Source organism: Lolium rigidum, chromosome 6 (assembly GCF_022539505.1).
Source record: "Lolium rigidum isolate FL_2022 chromosome 6, APGP_CSIRO_Lrig_0.1, whole genome shotgun sequence".
In the NCBI taxonomy this organism is placed as follows: Eukaryota; Viridiplantae; Streptophyta; class Magnoliopsida; order Poales; family Poaceae; genus Lolium; species Lolium rigidum.
Window position 1 is genome coordinate 338,504,659 of NC_061513.1, and position 11,507 is coordinate 338,516,165.

An 11,507-nucleotide genomic window follows, 5' to 3' on the forward strand; every position below is an offset into this window, starting at 1 on the left:
CTAACACCCATGGCATTCTGGTGTTGGTCATGCTTTGCCCTAGGGAGAGCTTTAGTCAACGGATCTGCTACATTCGGATCGGTGTGTACTTTGCAAATCTTTACTTCTCCATCTTCGATGTACTCGCGAATCGAATGATAACGCAGCTTGATATGCTTCAGCCTCTTGTGTGACCTTGGTTCTTGTGCATTGGCGATGGTACCCATGTTGTCACAAGTAGATGACTAGTGGGTCCAATGCACTAGGAACCACACCGAGCTCTACAATGAACCTCTTCATCCATACCGCTTCCGATGAAGCCTCGAGCCGCTATGTACTCCGATTCCGTTGAAGACTTCGCCACCGTGCACCGCTTCGAGCTTGCCCAGCCTACCGCAGCGACCATTCAATATAAACACGTACCCGCATTGTGACTTAGAGTCATCCGGATCGTTGTTCCAACTTGCATCGGTGTAACCGGTTACAACGAGCTCTTGGTCACCTCCATAACAAAGAAACATATCCTTAGTTCTTTTCAAGTACTTCAGGATATTCTTGACCGTTGTCCGAGTGTTCCGTTCCCGGATCGGCTTGATATCTGCTAGTCAAACTAACAACATGTGCTATATCCGGTCTAGTACATAGCATGGCATACATGATAGAGCCTACTGCCGAGGCATAGGGGATCTGACTCATCCTTTATCTTTGTTCTGCCGTAGTCGGTCCTTGAGTCTTACTCAAGATCTTGCCTGGTAACATAGGTAAGAATCCTTTCTTACTTTCGTCCATTCTAAACTTCTTTAGAATCTTGTCCACGTATGTACTTTGTGATAGCCCTATTAGGCGTCTTGATCTATCTCTATAAATCTTGATGCCTAATATATACGGTGCTTCACCAAGGTCTTTCATTGAAAAACTATTATTCAAATAACCTTTTACACTGCTTAATAGTTCTATATCATTCCCAATCAATAATATGTCATCTACATTTAATATCAGGAACGCTACAGAGCTCCCACTCACTTTCTTGTAAATACAGGCCTCTACATGACACTGTATAAACCCGAAGTCTTTGATCACCTTATCAAAGCGTCGGTTCCAACTTCTCGATGCTTGCTTCAGTCCATAAATTGAACGCTAAAGTTTGCATACTTTGTCAGCATTTTTAGGATCGACAAAACCTTTGGGTTGTACCATATACAACTCTTCCTCAATGTCTCCATTAAGGAACGCCGTTTTGACATCCATCTGCCAAATCTCATAATCGAAAAATGCAGCTATTGCTAACAAAATCCTCACAGATTTTAGCTTCGCTACGAGTGAGAAAGTCTCATCGTAGTCAACACCTTGAATTTGTCTGAAACCCTTTGCGACAAGTCGAGCTTTATAGACAAGTAATATTACCATCAACATCTCGTTTTTCTTTTGAAGATCCATTTATTCTCGACAGCCTTGCGGCTATCAGGTAAGTCTACCAAAGTCCATACTTTGTTATCATACATGGATCCCATTTCGGATTTCATGGCTTCTTGCCATTTGTTGGAATCTGGGCTCATCATCGCGTCTCCATACGTCGCAGGATCTTCATCATTGTTTTCCACAATCATGACATTTAGACAAGGATCATACCAATCAGGAGTGGCACGTTCCCTTGTCGATCTGCGAGGTTCAGTAGCTATCTCATTCGAAGTTTCATGATCATTATCATTAGCTTCCTCTGTTGCCGGTGTAGGCGGCACAGGAACAACTTCCGGTACTACGCTACTCTGATCAACAAGTGAAGATTCATCAATCGCATCGAGTTCTACTTTTCTTCCAGTCACTTCTTTAGTGAGAATTTCTTTCTCAAGAAAGGTTCCGTTCTTAGCAACAAAGATTTTGCCTTCGGATCTGTGATAGAAAGTGTACCCTATAGTTTCCTTAGGGTATCCTATGAAGACGCATTTCTTCGCTTTGGGTTCTAGCTTGTCCGGTTGTAAAATTTTTACATAGGCTTCGCAACCCCAAACTTTAAGGAACGACAGCTTAGGTTTCTTATTAAACCATAATTCATACGGTGTCGTTTCAGCGGATTTTGATGGTGCTCTATTTAAAGTGAATGCGGCTGTCTCTAATGCATAACTCCAAAATGATAACGACAAATCAGTAAGAGACATCATAGAACGAACCATATCTAAGAGAGTTCGATTACGACGTTCGGACACACCGTTTCGTTGCGGTGTTCCCGGCGGTGTCAATTGTGAAAGTATTCCGCATTTCTTTAAATGCATGCCAAACTCATAACTCAGATATTCACCTCCGCGATCAGATCGTAGAAATTTAATCTTCTTGTTACGTTGATTTTCTACTTCACTTTGGAATTCCTTGAACTTCTCGAAAGTTTCGGATTTACTTCGAACTCCATTCCATATTCAAGTTCTACTATTACAACATCAAACCTTAAGTGTGTCACCCTACGGTTCGTGAACTATGTGGACATGGGTGAGAATTCTCTCTGACCAATAACCAATAGCGGGATCTGGAGATCCATAATGGCTCCCACACATTCAACGATGAATTAGTGATCGAATGAACCATTCACATACGATACCAATTCCCTTTGTCACGCGATATTTTACTTGTCCGAGGTTTGATCATCGGTATCACTCTATACCTTGTTCAACCTCGTCTCCTGACAAGTACTCTTTACTCGTACCGTGGTATGTGGTCTCTTATGAACTTATTCATATGCTTGCAAGACATTAGACGACATTCCACCGAGAGGGCCCAGAGTATATCTATCCATCATCGGGATGGACAAATTCCACTGTTGATCCATATGCCTCAACTCATACTTTCCGGATACTTAATCTCACCTTTATAACCACCCATTTACGTAGTGGCGTTTGATGTAATCAAAGTACCTTTCCGGTATAAGTGATTTACATGATCTCATGGTCGAAAGGACTAGGTAACTATGTATCGAAAGCTTATAGCAAATAACTTAATGACGTGATCTTATGCTACGCTTAATTGGGTGTGTCCATTACATCATTCATATAATGATATAACCATGTTATTCAATGTTCATGATTATGAAACTAATCATCTATTAATCAACAAGCTAGTTAAGAGGCTTACTAGGGACTCATTGTTGTTTACATATCACACATGTATCAATGTTTCGGTTAATACAATTATAGCATGGTATATAAACATTTATCATAAACATAAAGATATATAATAACCACTTTTATTATTGCCTCTTGGGCATATCTCCAACAGTCGGGGTACGACGGTGCTGGAGGATGGAGGGTTTAAATTATAGTGAGGTGGCGATGTGTTAGTTGGAGTAGATTTGTAGGGATACGTTGCATAGAAAACAAAAAATTTCCTACCGCGAGAACGCAAACCAAGCCAAGATGCAATCTAGAAGATGGGAGCAACGAGGAGATGATCAAGACTCGCCCTTGAAGATTTCAAAAGCCTACAAGATGAGGCTCTTGTTGCTGCGGTAGACGATCACTTGCCGCTTTCAAAAGCGCGTAGAAGATCTTGACGGTGCCACAATCGGGCAGCACCTCCGTACTCGGTCACACGTTCGGTGTTGATGAAGACGACGTCCTTCTCCCTGTTCCAGCGGGCAGCGGAAGTAGTAGCTCCTCCTTGAATCCGACAGCACGACGGCGTGGTGGCGGTGGCGATGGAGAACTCTGGCGGAGCTTCGCTAAGCGTTGCGGGAGAGGTGGAGGAGGTGGGGCGGCTAGGGTTTGGGAGAGGGGGAGGTGGTCGGCCACTATGAGGGGTGCGGCCACAATGGCTTTGGTGTGTACGGCCCCCTCCCCTTGCTCCTCATTATATAGGTGGAATCACCCAAGAGTTGGTCTACAAGTCTTCGAATAAGACCCCAAACCAAAACCTTCCATATGACATGAAACCTACCCAAGGTGGGATTCCCACTTGAGGTGGGACTCCCACCTTTCCTTGGGAGGGGGTGGCCGGCCACCTTAGGTGGAGTCCACTTGGGACTCCACCCCTAGGGTTGGCCGGCCATGGGTGGTGGAGTCCCTCCGGGACTCCGCCTTCCAAAGTGATTTCTTCCGGACTTTTCTAGAACCTTCCATAAATGCACCGGATCATTTCCAAACTTGGAATATGACTTCCTATATATGAATCTTATTCTCCGGACCATTCCGGAACTCCTCGTGATGTCCGGACCATCCGAGACTTCGAACAATACTTCGAACTCCATTCCATATTCAAGTTCTACTATTACAACATCAAACCTTAAGTGTGTCACCCTACGGTTCGTGAACTATGTGGACATGGGTGAGAACTCTCTCCGACCAATAACCAATAGCGGGATCTGGAGAACCATAATGGCTCCCACATATTCAACGATGACTTAGTGATCGAATGAACCATTCACATACGATACCAATTTCCCTTTGTCACGCGATATTTTACTTGTCCGAGGTTTGATCATCGGTATCACTCTATACCTTGTTCAACCTCGTCTCCTGACAAGTACTCTTTACTCGTACCGTGGTATGTGGTCTCTTATGAACTTATTCATATGCTTGCAAGACATTAGACGACATTCCACCGAGAGGGCCCGAGTATATATATCCGTCATCGGGATGGACAAATCCCACCGTTGATCCATATGCCTCAACTCATACTTTCCGGATACTTAATCCCACCTTTATAACCACCCATTTACGCGAGTGGCGTTTGATGTAATCAAAGTACCTTTCCGGTATAAGTGATTTACATGATCTCATGGTCGAAAGGACTAGGTAACTATGTATCGAAAGCTTATAACAAATAACTTAATGACGTGATCTTATGCTACGCTTAATTGGGTGTGTCCATTACATCATTCATATAATGATATAACCTTGTTATTAATAACATCCAATGTTCATGATTATGAAACTAATCATCTATTAATCAACAAGCTAGTTAAGAGACTTACTAGGGACTCATTGTTGTTTACATATCACACATGTATCAATGTTTCAGTTAATACAATTATAGCATGGTATATAAACATTTATCATAAACATAAAGATATATAATAACCACTTTTATTATTGCCTCTTGGGCATATCTCCAACAAGATTATTATTAGGGAGGAAGGGCAGTCGGTTGCACTTGGTTGTAGGACATATCTATTGGCTCATAACGCTACTTTGCAAGGACCGAAGGAGGTGTGGGATATTTTGTGGGGAACACGCACTGGTTGTAATTATCGATGTGTAATCATACCTTCTATTTGGATTATTGGATTGTAGTACGTCTCGGTTTTTACATAGAAACATATGTTTATTCAATCCTTGGGAAGAATGATTTTGGTATAAGATCAATCGAAGAAGATCTTTAGTCGCCGTTTAGATGTTGTTTAACGGAGCAAGTGTTTCCTATGTTTGGTTGTGTAGAGATGGTTGGAGGTAGCCAAGGTTAAGGTTTCATTTGTAGTTGTGCAATAGTAAAATGGGGTATGAAAATAAAATGAAGCACACACGTATGAATATGCAATAATAAAGATACACAATCTGTTGTGAATGATGCATCCTAATAACACCATAGGCGGCATGCAACAAACCATTGGCTCTATTATCCAGCCATGAACTCCTTTGCATTGCAAGAAACCACAACTATTAAGATAAACACACAACAATATTAAGATCTATGACCTTGTGATTCCCTATATTGTAATCACACTACCGGTCGATATCAACTCTCTCACTTGGGTATAAGAGTTGGATCATGCAGCTACCTCTACTCTCACTTTAATACCTTTATTAACCTTTGCGGACTTGGGTACTGGACAAGTCTTAGGATTGAGGTAAAAGACTAAAGACAAAAGATGAATCTTTATTAACATACTACACAATATCACATGAGTAAAAGAGATGCACTTGATGTTACGAGCCTAGGCCTCGGCCCGCAAGGACTACTCACACATGATTAGATCAACACTCATATATAGTGTATCGCAAATATCGAATCGATGAATCACAAATATTCTTACAATGTCGCCAATCACGATGGAATAAATATTACAAGGTAGATGATAGTGTAGATAGTGATGGTGATGGTGATGATGGATGAGGCAGTGGAGTCGATGGCGGCAGCGACATAGCTTCTGTGGAGATGAGATCTGATTGTGGCTGTGGAATGAGGTTTTCATTGTGTTCTCTCTCTTAAACGCCATGGGTTCCTTCATGTTAAATACTTGGTTCAGGCAGGCGATGCCACGGATACGCTGTACCGTCATCGGGCGGGGATGACCGTATCGATGCTCGTTAAAGCGTGTGTTGATTGTCTATGAGGCCTGGTTGACTTAGTGATATTTCCAGCTCGTGATTCTTCATTAATTGCACTTGATTTACTCCTTAAAGTGTCCTTTTTCTACACAAAAAAATAATAAGAAGGTTTGGACATCTTTGCAATGACTAGCGATTAATGGCAGGTCTAGAGGATAATTTTCATCATAATGATGATAGATACCCGGTTTAAATGGAGATAAAAGATGAGTGTGTTTACCACTCATCAAGCAACGAACACACTTGGCAACCAGGTGGTACAACGGTAGATCAAGTGTAATTCAGTATGTGGCTTAGTGGCATATGTCCTCGATGAGTGAGCCGATTTGTTTTCACACAATTCATGTATATATGTGTGTGTTTTACATTTCATTGAGTTGTGAGTTTATGTACATATAGATTTGTTTCATCCAACTCACTTAGTTTTATTATTTATGGATATGCCTAAACAATATGATATGCCACCTTGATGTGTGTGTGCTTGGCAAATCGTATGAATACATTGTAAGAATCTAGGTTCTAGTCTAGCTTAGGCCTAACCACTTATTGGTTGACCACACGCACTAAGAAACACATTTTTTACATTTTTGTGAACTCATGTAAAACAATTGACTTATTGGTAAATTTTTGGAACATTACCTTTTACATATTGGTGGTGCTCTCACTCCGCAAACAATATGGGCTTGAAGCTATCCTCGAATATGTGCTTCATATATAAACCAAATAATGAGTTATAATTAAGCTTAATCCAAGTGTCTCTTCTTTGCTTTGTAGGATTTTTAAAACACATAAATCGTAAATACATGGGTATGAAATGTCATTACATGTTAAGTCTCGCTACAATTGAAGATACGGGTATGTGTAACAAATTTTGTATGGCTTACACTCATTAAGTAGCACAAAACATCTAATATGAGTAGAAAATGATGTTACACTCATTAAGTAACAAATTTTGTATGTGCAACAACTTTTGATGTTGCTACATTAACAGAAAATGATGATACCGAACACACTAATTAACCCAAAATGAATCACACTATTCACATCCTAGCTAGATCACATTCATCATGGTTTACGAGGGCATTAGGATCCATCAAATGTTTTGTCAAAAACAGCCCCCTATCTACACAGCAAAATTATCTCGATTTCATTATCACAAAATCAATTTTGCCGCTTATATCACAAGGTAATGAGCACTCCCGTTTTAAGACCACCCCCCCCCCCCACACACACACACACACACAAATGAGTCTTGTATTCCAATAAAAAGGAAATCTATAAAGCACTGAAGAGGAACAAACGTTCGTATGAGATAGATCATGGTAAAGGAAGCACTAAAACATGGATAAAAATATTGTATTCTAGAAGAGATAATTGCTAAGTGGAAGTGGCAGGCCATGGAAAGGGGAAGAGCGTAGGCAAGGCTCCTCGGTGAAGCGTTGTAGTGAGGAGTTATACCTGCAACAATTGAGAATGGATGTAGAGTGATCATCCGAGGTGTGGACCCCTAGGTTCCTGGGTGAGGAGGATCCCAATGTTCGATGCTCCCGAGGGTGTGCATATGGGAGGTTTATGTTGAGCCACGCAGATACAAGCATATCAAACAAAAGTTTTCTAAACCTCAGGCACCAAACATGATCACCGCCAAGGATCCGTCTTAGGGAATTATGCAAGGTACGCAATCCTTACCACTACATGCGAAGTTGCGGAATATTGATGATGGTTGTTGATCTCTGCTACATTGTTTCTTTGGAACCTTAGCACGACGATTTCCCGTTTGTCTACTACAATAAGCTACTTCGACAAGTTTTGCCTGACTCCGGTGATAGAGGGGTGAGGACGGCGGTGCGTCTTCAGTCGCTCTAGTGCATGTAGTCTTCCCTAGGTGGTACAAAGATCTATTAATAACTTTTATTACCTTTGGTGTTTCTTTATACTTATGTTAATGATGCTCAATAGATCGGTGGTACCTTTTGCAAAAAAAAAAAGGAAACCATCACTTACAACTCCTTTTCCTCGTGATGTTTATTTTCTTTCATTTTTGGTAGAAAATACGTGCACACAAAGAGAAACTAAACATATAAGAGCATCTCTAGCAGATCCCCTAAAATTTAGAGGAGGAAACCGGCGTCGCAAAATAGAGAAGGTTAAATTTGCTCCTGTAAGTGGTGGCCGCTAGATCTGATCCCCTATATTTAATGAGAGAATTTTTTACATGGTTTTGCAAATAACTCAAACATACAAAGTTTAAACATGCATACATATTATCCAAAAATCAACATATTGATCAAGTTTGATCCAAAATCACAACATAGCATGTATATGTTGTGGACCCCATCACCACCTCGGCCTCTTGTTGAGGTCTTCTTCTTCGTCATCATCATCATCGACATCAATGACCGTGGTGATTCTTTACCTCTTGGGTGTAGTCTCATAGTTTCTTCTTACCCACTTATCATTGCCCTCTAGTTCCTTGTAGCAATGAAACAATGTAAAATCTGTGTGGCCACCCTTCTTGTTGCGATGGTTGTACACTTCTTGTTCCAATGACATATATTGGGTGATTGGCCCACCACTTGGTGGTAAATTGTTCACCGTCTCAATGGCGCCGGACCACCGATTGCAACACTCAAGTATTACGCCCCAACGATGACTAAGAGAGCCTTGGGTGCGATAGGACGGTATCTGGACAAAATTGCGGTAGTGATCTTGAATTATTTGCCAAAACTTGTCCTTGCATTAATCGGTGCCAACCGATGCATCAAGCGAAACGTTCATCCAAGCATGGCACAATGCAATGTCTTCTTCTTCACTATATTTGGCGGATCTCTTTTTCGGCTTCTTGCCCTTCTATTTTGTCGTCGCCACCTCGGTCACCTCTTCTTCAGCTTCTTCCACCTCGGTCACCTCTTCTTCGGCTTCTTCATCCTACGTGGCATAGACACCGTAGCTATCAACAACGACGAAGTTGAGATCATCGAGGATTTGGGTGTGAGAAGAATCCAACTAAGACATGAATTCGGCCACCCCAATCTCGGTGGAGCTTGCTTGAATCTCGGTCATTTCGTCGACCACGTCACAAGTGGCCACTCGAGGACGTGCAGAACCGGCTGAGAGAGAAGCTATGGTTGTTGAGGAAGCCAGCGAAGCCTTGGCCTTGTACATAGGCGTCGAGTTCGATGTCGTCGTGGCCTTCCTTTTCCTCTTCTCCATCAACGACTTAGTGAGGGCTTGCATCACCGCAGTCGGCTTCCGCGACCGTGGGCCGCTCAACACCGGAGCTAGAGGCGGCTTACCCATGGCCGCGTCCTTTCCGGTGGCCTTGTTGGTCCCTCCCATCGGCCGCACCGGTCCGGTGTTGCCCAACCTCTCTCGCGGCGTCGAAAGCATCACGAGGGTCAACTCGGGCGCCGAATCGCCGCACAAAAACTCTGGCGGACATGCGGGGACGAGCTCTGGTGCCATTCCGGCGCATTGGGGGAGAAAGGTGGCGCAGGTGATGATGGATGGCGGTTTTGGGCGGGAGTGGCGATCGGTTGGGCGGGAGCTCAATTTTTGGGGAGGGACTGCGTCGGGAAGGAAAGATAAGAGGCGCCTCGATTTTTAGGGATCACTATCCTATCTTTCCTCTTCTAACCGTTTTCGGCTTCGGCTAGAGTCGGCTTCGGCCGTTAGCGGTGCATATTTCCTCCTCTAAGTCTTTTTCGTACTTCTGCTACGGATGCTCTAAGGACACACAAAGAGAAGGAAATGATCCTGTTCAGCCGGAGGCTGCCTACCTCGCAACCTCCGGGCGCATGGCCGTTGATCCTTGTCAATCCTACGGACATTCCTTTCCTGGGCCCCACCAAGGCAGCTCCCGAATGGAAAGTCTTCTACTTATCTCGTTGATGACTCGGTCTCCATCGCTCGACTGACGGCCGCTCCTTCGCTACTCCTCCCATCCCTCTCCTGTAGGTTGTAGCTCGCCGGTGGTTTCACGAATGGTCGGTCGCCGCCGCTGATCCCCGCGTTCTCGACAAAAACTATCGAAGTGGATGCGCACTGCTTCAAAAAGATATCCTCCAAGACACCGACAACACTGTGAGCGGACGACGGGTGTTGCGAGCTGGCGGAGACGATGTTGCGAGCCTGCGGCGATGATTCTGCCGGCGAATAGATGAGTGCTAGCGAGTTGGGCGGTGCTGCTGCATCTAATCCGGAATCAAGAATCAACGTCGCCGGCGAGAGAGGCGGTGCTTCAAGCACCTATTGTCGGAGCTGCAAGAGCCGGCACCGGAGCTTCCGACGACCATCACTGATACTACAAGTGCTATTGGGTGGAGCTACAAGTGTGTACCGTCGGAGCTACAAGATACCTAGGTCAGAGCTGCAAACGACGGACGTCTATGCTACAGGACCTTACTTCGGAGCTGCAAGCGGCCAACGTAGAAATTACAAACCACCGCCGGCGAGCGGTGATGCTGCAAACGGCTATCACATGAGCTACGAATGTCCTATGACGGAGCTGTAGACGACGGCGTCTATGCTACAAGAGCCTACCGCGGAGTTGCAAGGGGCCAACGTCGAAGCTGCAAATGACCATCACTGGAGCTACGAATGGCCACCACTGGTGCTACAAGCGAGCGACAGTGTGAAGCTGCAACGACATCTTCTCCGGCGTCAGGCGCGAAGGAACAGTGATGCGTGTGGTTGACACATCCGTTGGGAACCCCAAGAGGAAGGTGTGATGCGCACAGTAGCAAGTTTCCCTCAGTAAGAAACCAAGGTTTAATCGAACCAGTAGGAGTCAAGAAGCACGTTGAAGGTTTATGGCGGAGGAGTGTAGTGCGGCGCAACACCAGGGATTCGGCGCCAACGTGGAACCTGCACAACACAATCATAGAACTTTGCCCCAACGTAACAGCGAGGTTGTCAATCTCACCGGCTTGCTGTAAACAAAGGATTAGATGTATAGTGTGGATGATGATGTTTGTTTGCGAAGAACAGTAAAGAACAATTGCACCAGATTGTATTTCAGATGTAAAGAGTAGGACCGGGGTCCACGGTTCACTAGCGGTGTCTCTCCCATAAGATAGCAGATGTTGGGTGAACAAATTACAGTTGGGCAATTGACAAATAAAGAAGGCATAACAATGCACATACATATATTATGATGAGTACTATGAGATTTAATCAGGGCATTACGACAAAGTACATAGACCGCTATCCAGCATG